A 13,416-nucleotide genomic window follows, 5' to 3' on the forward strand; every position below is an offset into this window, starting at 1 on the left:
CCGGGGGTGGGGGTTGGGGGGGGCTAAGCGGGCGCGCTTCCCCCCCACCCTGGGCAAAAAAAGAAAAACCCCCCCCAAAAAAAAAAAAAAAAAAAAAAAAGAGATGAAACCTCTGGAAGTTCTCTTGCTGTCTCTCCTCTTTCTGCCATCACTCTTTCCTGCTTTCCTTCTCTTTCCAATAGAAAGTAGGTGTGACAGTCATTCTTTCTCTGATCTTTGAATAGTAAAAAAGCAGATAAAGTACCATAAATCTGGACATAGAGGAACAAGTTATACTACTCATATTTTTAAAAACATAAAGTGATTCTCCAGATTTAAATATACAGTCTTCTAAATCCCAAGTTAGTCAAAATAATTTATAAGCTTGAAATAAGATAAAACAAAAAATAATCGTAGTTAGTAAGAAATACAAAATATTTTTTGACTCACAGCAACCCATTATTTGCTTAGAAAAAGAAGCAAGGAAAGATTCATCTGTTCCAATTTGAATGAGTTAGAAAAAAATTAAAGGACGATAAATAGGATGAAATTTACCTTTCTGCAAATGTGAAAGCTGAGAGGCTCCAAATTCATTAAGGAAGTATTCACTAGAAATTTTGCAGGCAATTCTGTCTCCTCAAGAATCTATTTTTCTCTGTGAATCCTTTTCTCCCTTAAAATATCAATCCCTTGTCCCAACCAATAATTCCTTCTTCCTGATAAATAAATATGCCCAAGTATTCTCTACCATAACAAGAAGAAACAAACAAATCCTTGGCAGTCCTTTCCCTTCAAGGCTCTGCTCCCTATGCATCATTTCCTCCATTGCCAAGCTTCTCAGAGCAAGGGCTTCACCCACAGATACATTTCACTGCAAATTTATCCTCATCCCCTTGGGAACTGATATATTCTTCACTTCCCACCTGAATCTCTTTCCCTCCTCATCTCCTAAAGTCCTTTAATTGGTTGGGTTTTTTCTTCATCTCTCTGTTTCTCCTCAATCTCTCTGCTTGGGTCTCCTACTTTTCTAACTCCTTAAAAGTAGACATTCCTTAAGTTTTTGTCCTTCTCATTTTATTCTCTCTGGAGATCATGATCTGAATTCCCAGCTGCCTGTTGGGACATCAGAAAGATTGAACCAAGATATTTCTTTTCCCCAAAAAATTTGTCCCTTTTTCCCCCGTGTTATCTGGTGACATTCCTATTTTATCAGGATTATGCCAACTGCTGTAATAAATGAGGTTTGAAAATCTTAGTGGCTTGACACAACAAAAGTTATTGCTTGCACATGTAAAGTCCAAAATTATGGTCCTAATAATGGACTGCTCTCTGCCAGTAGTGACTCAGAGACTTGAGCACTTTTTGTACTATGACTTTGCCATCTTTAACACTTGGCTTTTAAGGTAATCGAGTATGTCTTCAGGAAGGGATTAGAAGAAAAAAGAGCATGGAAAATAAGACAAAATTTTAATTTTGATTTATTTTTGATTTTTTGGTTAATGCTGAAAATGATGCACAGCACTTCTGTTCATAGTCCATTAACTAGAACTCATTCATATGACCACCTCTAAGGAAGGTGTGTGTTAGGCTCCAGCCCCAGCCGAGGTACAAGGGGAGTGGGTAGATGAGTGGTAAATAGCTGAATTAACACTTGGGGTGTGGGGCAGGGCATAGGCAGGTGAACTATAATTTTATTCAGCAGCTCTCTCATCAGCTGCTCTCTCACAATGTCCACCTTTATCTCAACTGTCTGCTCCAGCTGTGCAGCTCCTCTCAGCAGCTGGTTCTGCAGCTCCTGCTGCTCTCAAGCACAACTGTACAGCCAGCTCCCCCTACAGGTTACTCTCTCTAGCCACAGCCCCACTCAGCAGCTTAACTCTTCCTGTTGGCACACTTGCTGATTTCTGGCTTCCAGCCCCCATGCCCATCTGCAAGATGAAAAGCTCTGCCTTACAGGGGTCAGCAGCTTCAAACGCTCTCTGGATATCAGCAGCACTTGTACAGTGTCAGCAAGACAATTATATCTTTTACAAACAACAGTGGCATAGAGCCAAATGGGAGCTTACACAAAGAGGTTATGTAACAAGTGGAGGGATGCGCCTGCACTCCAATCCCACTGAGTCAGGCAGGCCTCGATCTCTGCCTCAGCCTAATTCTTCACCAAAGCACCTGCTGGTATCTCACAGTGCATTAGTCTGCTTGGGCTTCCATAACAAAATACCATAGTCTGGGCGGCTAAACAACACTTTATTTATCAGAGTTCTTGTGCTAGAAAGTCCCAGGTCACGGTGCCAGTCAATTTGGTTGCAGATGAGGGCTCTTTTCTTGGCTTTAAGATGACCTCCTTTTTACTGTGTCCTCATGTGGGAGAGAAAAAGAGGACTGAGATCTCTCTCCCTTCCTCTCTTGCAAGGCCACAGCCCTGTCAGATTAGGGCCCCACCTTATATACTCATTTAACCTTCATTGGCTTTTAAAGAACCTATCTCCAGATGCAGTCACACTGGGGGTTTCAACTTCAGCACAGAATTTGGAGGGAATATAATTCAGTCCCTAGCAGAAGGCCAAGAAATACAATCTATCTGTAGTCTCAGGAGAAAAAAAGGAAATAGGCTTAGTAAATGGCTACTAAGGCTCTAGCACAGCCATACTTTTGCTCATTAAATACCCATTCCACTCTTCTTTCCACACAAGAAACATAGCCCCTCCTTGAGGGATAGAAGCCAAAGTCCTATCCAGTTACTACATCTAGCTCCAAGACCAGGGTCTTTGAGTGATACATGTTCCCCTCCATCATGTATGGGGGTGTCTTCTTATGGTCCAGTGACTTATAACCTAAAAATATAGGCTGTCGGTGCCCCTCAACACACATTACCTGCAATGTAGATTTCCATTTGAAAAATGAAAAAATTGGAGAAATAGTCACTGGTCCATAACAATGTTGCAATTCTTCCAGACAGGAATCTGAGGAAGCTCTATCCTAAAAGCTGGGGGATTTCCTTAATCAGGTACTGATTCTTCTCTCTGGAGGAAGTTCCTTTACCCATTCTTCTCTATGTCCCTGGCTTCACTTTTTAAACCAAAAAGTATCTGAGACAAGTCTCAATCAATTTAGAGGTTTATTTAGCCAAGGTTAACAACACGCCTAGAAAAAAAGGAACACAAAACCACAGGAACAATCTATGTGGTCCATTCCTTTTTTTAAAGATGATTTTGAGAGCTTTAAAGGGGAATAGCAGGCTAGAGAGGAAATAGGGAAGGTATGCCCACATTACTGAATTCACATGTTATAAGAGAAGAGGAGTAGGTAGAACAATAGTCCAGTTACATATTCACCTTGCACTCGTAAATCAGCACTTTACATAAGATAAAGTGAACATAAGTACTACCCGTGGAGATATTTAAACTTTTTTTAAATTGCATTTTAGGTTTTGGGGTACATGTAAAGAACATGCAAGATTGTTGCATAGGTACACACATAGCAGTGTGATTTGCTGCCTTCCTCCCCTTCACCTATATCTGGCATTTCTCCCCATGCTATCTCCCCGCAACTCCCCATCCCCCGCTGTCCCTCCCCTATTTCCCCCCAACAGACCCCAGTGTGTGATGCTCCCCTCCCTGTGTCCATGTGTTCTCATTGTTCAACACCCACCTATGAGTGAGAATATGCAGTGTTTGATTTTCTGTTCTTGTGTCAGTTTGCTGAGAATCTGTAGCTGTCTGCTTAGGAACACAAGAAAAGGCAGTTTCTTGCATGAGTCAGCTTTCAGCTTAATTTTTTCTTTTTAGCATCATGGATTGGGGTCCTAAGATTTTATTTTCCTTTCACAACACTTTGGATGATTCTTCTCTGTAGATTGTCCTCAACGCCATATCGGAAGTGGGTGTTGAGAAGTATGTCTTCTTTGGGGTCACAGGGTTTTTGTGACTGCTTCCTACTCATCTACATTTGGGAGCCTGAGAGTTGTTAAAAGGCTCCTGCCATTTGCAATATCACTTCGTCCAATGCCTTCTGGACTACTTATTTCCAGTCATATCCATGTGCCAATAACCAGTGGTCTTTCCTAGACAGAATTCTCAGAGTGTGTTGCATTTTCTTGCTTTCTCTCACCAACAAGCCTCTCTATTTTTCAATATAATGTAGGCTAACATGAGGTTCACCACTTCTAACCTCATCTTTGCTGCAGGGCTGAGTCTTAACAAACTCTTTCAGTATTATCCTTTACTATTTTCATGCTAGAAGTTGTTGGCCTCTTCATCTTTACTGTATTTTATAATCCTGGAGTATATGAGACATTTCAAGGAGTATTGGAATAGGCTTAATACTATGAGATCAGTGTCAAGGTTTTTTAATTCTTCATGTAGTTTTTTCCTAAAACATACCTGTCTTAAGATGTGCCTGAATTTCAGGACTAATTCTGTTTTTTATCTCCCACCACCATTCCTTTCTTCAGAATCTCTCTTCCGGTGGCTCAAGCCTGTAATCCCAGCACTTTGGGAGGCCGAGGCGGGTGGATCACGAGGTCAAGAGATCGAGACCATCCTGGTCAACATGGTGAAACCCCGTCTCTACTAAAAATACAAAACATTAGCTGGGCATGGTGGCACGTGCCTGTAATCCCAGCTACTCAGGAGGCTGAGGCAGGAGAATTGCCTGAACCCAGGAGGCGGAGGTTGCGGTGAGCCGAGATCGTGCCATTGCACTCCAGCCTGGGTAACAAGAGCGAAACTCCGTCTCAAAAAAAAAAAAAAAAAAAAAAAAAAAGAAGGGGAAACACACACACACATTCTCTACTTGTCAGAATTTGTAATGGTACCTAGCCTTGGGATGTTAAAAGGCTTTGCATACCAAACAAAGGGACAGTTAGAAACGTCATTTCTCAGTTGAGGAAGTGAATGGCTGTACTGACTGCATTTTTTTTTTTATAACTTTGTTTTTCACTTTCAATAGAATTAAAGTAGGACCTAATGTCAGCTGACAGATTATAAAAATGCATTTTTGATATTAGAGCAATAATTCAAAAAGAATTCAAAAAAAATGAGATACTATTAAAACAAAATTTCTTTCATTCCCCTTTACTTAGTCAGGTAAAAACAGTTTCTCAGCACCTAAATCTGTAAGAGTGGATAATATAAATAGAATTGTTGATGAACTTTGTCTCATTCTGGCAATAAGTAATATTCACACACAGATACATCAATGAGCATCTCAGCTTGTTATCCTCACTGACTCCCCTTAAGATTACAGGACGGTTGATGTTCCAGAAACACATATGGATAACAACTCAAAACATAAAAGAGACACTTCCTCAAATGAATATTTTTCTCTGGGCTAGAAAACAATTTCCAGGAGTCCTACCCAGCAAATCTCTTCTATGACTCCTTGGCCTTAAGTGCGTTGTAGGACTATTTCCTAAACCAGTCACAAGCCAGCATTTCCTGATTTGCCTCAGGCTGCCAACTGTCTGAACAAAATCAGAGTTCCATTAGTAAGAACAAAGTGTAGGTAGGCAACTAACAATGTCTGCCCACTGAGACAACTAGGATGGGTTCTAACTGCTCTTCTTTCCTCTAATCTCTCATATCCTCTGTGCACACATTATGACCACAGCTTTGCTCCTTAAACACAAAATAGACTGTGTTATTTTCCTGCTCACAGAGATCTATTAAAAGTTTTTTATTGCAAATTACTATACTAGGAGTAGTGGAGGATAATTCTGAAAGATGCATGTGATTATGTTCTTGTTTTCAAGGAATGTAGAAACTGGAAAATGTAGGAGTAGAAGAGAATGGGAAGGTATTTTGGAATTAGGTAAGGGTGATTTTGCATGCAATGCTAATTCATTCACGTAGAATGAGGCCTCCCACCATATGCAATAAATTATAAAGTCTTTGAAAAAAGAATTGAATCATATTTATCATTGAGAATTATTATCCTCTACAACTCCTAGCATAATTCTTTCTATATAATTTAATACTGAGATTTATTGAGAGTTTGCCATTGACAAGCACTGTTCTAAATGCTTCTCATATAACAAATGATTTAATCCTCACTGCAAAGGCGGACCTTTCATTTTCAGTTTTCAAGCCATGAGACTGAGGTACATGAGGTTTAAGTAGCAGTCACAGGTGCTATGAATTGTAAGTGATTGAATTTGCTCTCTTCATCTTATAGTGCTGCCTTTAATTACCATTCAGTAATTGATTATCTGATAGAACTTATGGAAAGCTCTCTGAATAAATTATTTCAGCTTGTAACCCAGCAATCTAGTGTTGTTGATTACTAGTTGTATGCCAGTGCTGAGTGATTTCACATGCATTAACTTAAGGAATACTAGTTTTCTCCTTTTATCAATGTGGAAAGTTAACTCAGAGACACTAAGTAATTTAGCTTACATTACCCTGCTGGTAAGTAAAAACCAAAAATAAAATTTGAGGCTCCCTCCTTCCCCAAACATTTGAATAGACTCCCTCTTCTGGGCCAGGGCACTCCAAAGTTAACCTGAAAGGCTGGCTCAGGCCATGACTGGAGGAGAGGGCATTGGACATATCTCATTATGCCCTCCTCCCTTTTGGAATTCAGGAAAATCTGACCAGCATTTAACATTAACACAGACCTTAAGTCTGATAAAAAAAAATATTTACAATCTATTTTCTCTGAAGCCTGCTAACTGGAAGCTTCATCTGCATGATAAAAAATTTGGTCTTCAGAACCTCTTATCACAACCCACACATTGCTTTCTATTGATAATAACTCTTTCAATCAATTGCCAATCAGAAAAATTTTCAATCTACTTACAAACTGAAAGCCCAGTTGCTTCAAGTTGTCCCATTTTTGGATACTAAACCGATGCACATCTTGAATGTATTTGATTGATATCTCATGTCTCCCTATAATGTAAAAAAAAAAAAAAAAAAACCAAGCTGCACCCTGATCACCTTGGGCACATGTTCTCAGGGTCTTCTGAAGGCTGTGTCATGGGCCATAGTCACTCATATTTGGCTCAGAATAAATCTCTTCAAATATTTTACAGACTTTGACTCTTTTTCGTTGACATGAGTATTAGAGCTATGCTTTCTTTTCCCATTCCATCAAAATACAAGTAAGAATAATATGATTATTTATAAAATCAGGTAAAAAAATCAAATTAGCTCTTTCTGATAAGGTTTTTGAGTCCAGAGAAACTATGACATCCCAGAAAACTTGCCCTCCATTTGTGTTTTTCAGAAATTCTATTACCTGAATCCATTGATTGACCTAGGTCTGTCTTACGGGAAGTTTTCCGTGTATTATCAAGTTCTGCATGTCCACATGAGTTGCTGTGAGTTCTGCTACTGTGAATTCTTGGGTCTGCGAAATGTTTAGAAGAATAAATACAAAGTTGATTTCCTATGCCAGTGAATTTTCTTAAAATGTTAATCCAAGAATCTAAGAATCTAATCTAAGAATCACAATAAAACAATACAGAAGCAACGGACAAAATAGCCCGTATAGAAAAGAACATAACCAACGTGATAGAGCTGAAAAACATACAGCTAGAATTTTAAAATGCTATCACAAGTATTAATAGCAGAATAGACCAAGCTGAGGGAAGACTCTCAGAGCTTTTTAACTACAGTCCATTAAAGATGGACTTTAATCAATCAAAACTTGATACTGGATCTCTTCCCCTCCTCTTTCCTTTGCCTCCCTCTATCGTGTGCCTAGGTTTGTGTTAGGCATTAGGAAAATCCAAAGAAGTGTTCAACAGGTTACATCCTTTGGGGATTTTAAAACCCATTGAATAAATAATATTTCAACCATTAAACAATTGCATACTTTATCACAGTAGTATGTGGCATATGCTGTTAAAATTACACACATAAGGTCCTAAGAAACCTTAATATATTTTTTAAACTGTGTAAAAACTATTAATTTAAAGAGAAGCAGGTGGAGATAGACAACTTCAGACTCACTATGCAAAATTGTTTACCCTGTAGGAATTTCACTAACAAACGTCGTTTTTAAAGCAAAATATCCTGTATACATGCTGTTACTGCAAGTTAAAAATAATAAGTTGGTGGATTAAAACTGATAAAAGTAACTGCAAAATTTTCCTCCTTTGATCTTTAATCCACATATTCAGTAACTGTTTTATTTTTCTCTGTCACCCTTGACCTTTATTTTGCAATCTTGCTTCAAGAAAAGTTCAAAAGGTAAACAAGAGGAAAAATGGATGCAACAATAAACAAAGCACCACAGGATGAAAAATCAGAAACGCTAGAGAGCAAAAAGCAACACTGCTCTCCCATTTGCAAAGGAATAGTTCCTAGTTGTGACCAGCATTATAACCAACTGGGATCTAGTTAATGCAAATCTTGTTAAGTTGCGTCTAAATCACATAATGAAAACTGTCAGGGAAAAGCATGTATAACTAAAAGCTTTTTCTTTTCTTTTTTTTAAATTATATTATTATTATTATTATTTGAGACGGAGTCTTGCTCTGCTGCCCAGGCTGGAGTGCAGTGGTGCAATCTCAGCTCACTGCAAACTCTGCCACCTGGGTTCAAGTGATTCTCATGCCTCAGCCTCCTGAGTAACTGGACTACAGGGGTGTGTAACACCACACCTGGCTAATTTTTGTATCTTTAGGAGAGAGACAGGTTTCACCATGTTGGCCAGGCCAGTCTTGAACTCCTTGCTTCAAGTGATCCTCCTGCCTTGGCCCCCCAAAGTGCTGGGATCACAGATGCCGCTGAAAGCTTTTTCAATACATGCCATACATAAGTACTTTAAGAGTGCATAACTACAAGCAAGAACTACTGGAGGAATCAGCAAAGGTTTTACAAGGTGTGGAATTTTAAGCTGGGCAATGAAATGATATGTGAGATATATACAGATGAACAGTATCTCAGCAGGAACAATACCTATGAGAGAGTTTAAAGAATATAAATGAATTTGGAATGGGTGTGGTAGCAAACTGATTAAGCCCGCATGATCATTTGTAATTATCAGAAGTTTAGCATGGATGTCAGTAGCCACCCATAGGTAACAGCTATCAGCTGTAACGGCTCTAAGGAGCCTCCTCACCATCTCACTGCCAATTTCCAATAAAAATTACTCTTAAGCTGAATTTTGTTACACCTATAAAACATTTATTAGCAAGCAGACAAATAAATAAATAGAAATCTGTTTCATGAGGTCAAGTCCCAGCTCTCTGTCTTTTTAGTTGTCCTGACCAAAACTGGCAAGAGAGGGTCAATAGACATAAAAAGTGATGCTATTCCAGAGGCAGGGTCAACTGACCTTGTGTTTGGCATTAGACAAAAAGACATTTCCGAGCATGAGGCGGCCCATAGGCAACATTCTGGAATCAAGCCAGGGGCACCATTCCAAAGAGCACAGACTGTTGGGCTTGCTAGATGCTTACATGCTAACCAGATTTCTGGCCAATCTACTTATCTTGAACACAATTCCTTTCACGCATAATTTCTAACAAATAATTTCTAACATTCCGTTTGCCAGTTGACAAAGCATCTAGTGATGATTACAGCTAATGATAGTTGAAGCTCATAGGAGCTCTCTCCTCTGAAAGAGCTTTGATTAGCTTTGATATACACCACCGTCAAAGTGCGACTAAACATTGCCCAGGTGGTTTAAAACTGATGGATGGGAGAATCCAAGATGGCCGAATAGGAATGTTCTGGAGCGCAGTTCCCAGCAAGAACAACGCAGAGAGTGAGTGCTCACTGCATTTCCAAACAGGTTTTCACTGCCCACAGACCAGGAGATTCCCAGGCTGAAAAGCACCACAAGTTTCCAGTGCCTCAAGTTTGCGGCTGTTTCAGCCAGCACTGCAGGTCTCCGCACAAAAACTCACACAAATCTGGGCAGCCATTTCAACAGGTGCCAGGAACACCCAAGATACATTGTAAAAACATCCCGATTTCAGAGAAATTTGATTTTTTCAAATGTGCTTGCATATGGGATGAGTTAGAGTCAACTTTTACTTTTTTTCCCTATATGGATATCCAATTTTTTTGGCACTATTTATTAAAAACAGCATCCCTTCTCCACTGAGCAGAAGAACTTCTCTTTAGATATTCAGTATCTTTTGTGTGTGGTCTGCTTCTGGGATCTCTAGCCCGTTCCACTTGTTTGTCTGTACACATACCAATACCATGCTGCCTTAGTTACTATATTGTCAAAAAAAGTTTTACAGCTAGTAAGAAAATACTCCCGACTGCTCTTCTTCATGGCAATCCTGACCTTTTGTATTTCTAGATAAATTTAGAACTAGCTTACCAAGTTACATACAAAGCACTATGGGATTTTGGTTAAGATAGTGTTGACTCTAAATGAAACAGGGGAGAACCAACCTATATAGCATTTAGTCTTTTATTCATTAACATATAACCATTTTATAATATTTTTCCATAGACTTTCAATACAATTTGAAGAAGTCTGGCCCATATCTTGTTGGATTCATTCCAAAATGCTTCATATTTTTAAGCTTTTGTGAATGGTGTCTTCACAGAATTCATATTTGGATGTTGTTTTTGCAAACTCTTGTATAACTCCCTGTGAATAAGGACAGGTGTGTGCCCTCCTTCTAATCTTTTATTTCTTTTTCTAGCTTTATTGGTCTCACTAGAACCTCAAGTAAAGTGTTGAATGGAAGTAGTGGTGGAAGATGTACTTGTCCTGCTCCTTATCTCAAAGAGGAAGGAATTCAACATTTCACCATTAATTTTGATGTTTGCTATAGTTGTTTTGGGGAATAAGAAATTTCTCTTTTCTTCTATTTGCTGTTTGCTAGGAGATTTTATCAGGATAAAGTTTTCCAAATGTTTTATTATGTGGTGATAAATGGACAACAGCATCCTAGACTGCAGTATCTGTTTTGTTTTGGTTTTTGTCACCTACCTTTTGATTGCTAATGTGTAACATATCATAATTTTTTGTTTTGGTGGAAGACCATTCCCAGGTACCTATTTCTCAATTTGTTAAGGTAAAGGTTAAACTGTTCTAACAAAAACATTCTCACACACAGCAGTTTATTTATTCTTCCTTTTTTTTTAAGATACAGATTTTGCTCTGTCGCCCATGCTAAAGTGCAGAGGTTTGAAGAAGTCTCTCCCACTAGCATAGCTCACCAGCAGCTCACCAGCAGTTTAAATGAAATGCTTTGTTTCCCACACAGCAGTCTGACTGTCCCGTCAGCAGTGCTTTATTTCATGTGTCATCCACTTGAGATTATTTTGAATACACTAAAGACTTTACTACCTAAAGAAAAGAAAATGTGTACTACTATTTTGATGTATTACAATGCAAAAATCACAGATACTGCTTAAAATGATCAGATTGAATGTGGCAGATTGCAAATTAAACCCACCAAATTTGTCCTTTCCTCTTCCCGTGCACATGGCTGTCCAGCTAAAGGGTACAATTCCAGGCCCTTCCTTCCAGATGTGGCCATGTGACTCAGTTTGGGAAGACAGGAAGTGAAAGAAAGGAAAGGTCACAACTTCCAGATCATCTGTTTTTTAAAGACAAGCCTCCTTTCCAGGAGTCGGCTCTTTTCTCTTTGACGAAAACTGAAAGACAGACCTCCCAGCAATCCAGTTGTGAACATGGTGGCAGAGCAGCTGTCAGACACTTATTTTAAACAATGGGGCCTCTCTCTGTCACCCAGGTGCAGTCAGAGTTCACTGCAGCCTCAAATTCTTGGGATCAAGTGATCCTCCCTCCTCGGCCTACCAAAGTGCTGTATTACAGACATGAGCTACCGTGCCTGGTCTACTTTATTTATTTTTAATTCGCTTCCTCCATTCCACTAGCATAGTCACATTTTAGGAAAGATGTTTTATCATCAGTCAATAAAATAAGAGTTAAGGAATTAATTGTAAAATTTCTTATTGCAATATTTCCATTAATTGCTAATGACATATTCAACTTTCTAGGAAAAGAATAATGGAAGTAGGTTTTGGTAAATCAAACCAATTTTTCAAGCATTTTCTAGTTTTACATTTCCAACCACTAAATTCAAGCCCAACAGCATTTTTTTTAGTGCCTATATTTTGTAGTAGACATTGTAAGAGATTCTGGGAAATAATCAGGAATAAGACAGACACTGACTCCTTGCACATACCCATGGCTTTCTTTTTCTCTCTCTCTTTGCTTTTTCCCTTGTCTCTGAAATTTGGCTTATGAATGCAGGTATGATGGTTATTATTGAGTTTCAACTTGATTGGATTGAAGGATGCAAAGTATTGATTCTGGGTGTGTCTCTGAGGGTGTTGCCAAAGGAGATTAACGCTGAGTCAGTGACCTAGGAAAGACAGGCCCACTGTTCATCTGGGTGGGCACAATCTAATCAGCTGCCAGCGCAGGTAGGATAAAAGCAGGCAGAAGAATGTGAAAAGGCAAGACCGGCTTAGCCTCCCAGTCTACATCTTTGTCCCGTGCTGGATGCTTCCAACCCTCAAACATCGGACTTCAAGCCCTTCAGCTTTGGGACCCAGATTGGCTTCCTTGCTCCTCAGCTTGCAGATGACATATTGTGGGCCCTTGTGATTGTGTGAGTTTAATACTCCTTAATAAACTCATATATATATATGTATGTATATATGTCTCACTAGTTCTGTCCCTCTAGAGAATGCTGACTAATATAGCAGGTAACCACCGAAGAGTATATTTGAAATTGTTTGGTGGCTATTGGACAAATCTCAGCTTCAAACTAAATCAAATCCTCAAACTGATTTCAAACAGACCTCAAGTAATTATTGTTGCAGCACACACACAAAAAAAATTGTCACTCTTTTCTGTTTCCCAGGTTATACCATTGTGAAGAAACTCAAGTATTAGAGCAGGATACAATCTAAACTTTAAAAAAGCCATTATCTCCTGGTCATTATTTAAGGGGATAACCAATAAAAAACTATAATAATATTTGAAGCCCACAAGCTAAGTAAAATATTGCCTAATAATTATGTAGTGTTGATTATATGCCAAGTCCCTTCTATGTATTAAGTCATTTAATCCTCACATGAAATCTCCATGAGGCAGATATTATTTGATACAGTTTGGATATTTGTCCCCCAAAATCTCATGTTGAAACATAACATGGTTAGATCCTGGGGGGGAATTCTCATGAACGGTTTAGCACCATTCTCTTGGTGTCCTCATGGTAGTGAATGATTTCTTTGGGATCTGGCTGTCTACAAGCCACAAATGCAACTATTTGTAAAGTCTCATATTTTATGCATCTCAACTACCAATAATAAAAACAATAAAAACCAAGCTAAAAGAAAGACTAAATTATATTTCTGACATTTCCATAAAAAGTATATGACTTATTGTCATATGAATAGGCAATCAAAAATTACATTACCAAAGATATAGGGAAAATGTCCTACAAATATATGCCAGGTGGTTTGCGCTTGTAATCCTAGTATT

This window comes from Sapajus apella, unplaced genomic scaffold (genome assembly GCF_009761245.1).
Source record: "Sapajus apella isolate SASKATOON/1434 unplaced genomic scaffold, GSC_monkey_1.0 scaffold67, whole genome shotgun sequence".
Classification (NCBI taxonomy): domain Eukaryota; kingdom Metazoa; phylum Chordata; class Mammalia; order Primates; family Cebidae; genus Sapajus; species Sapajus apella.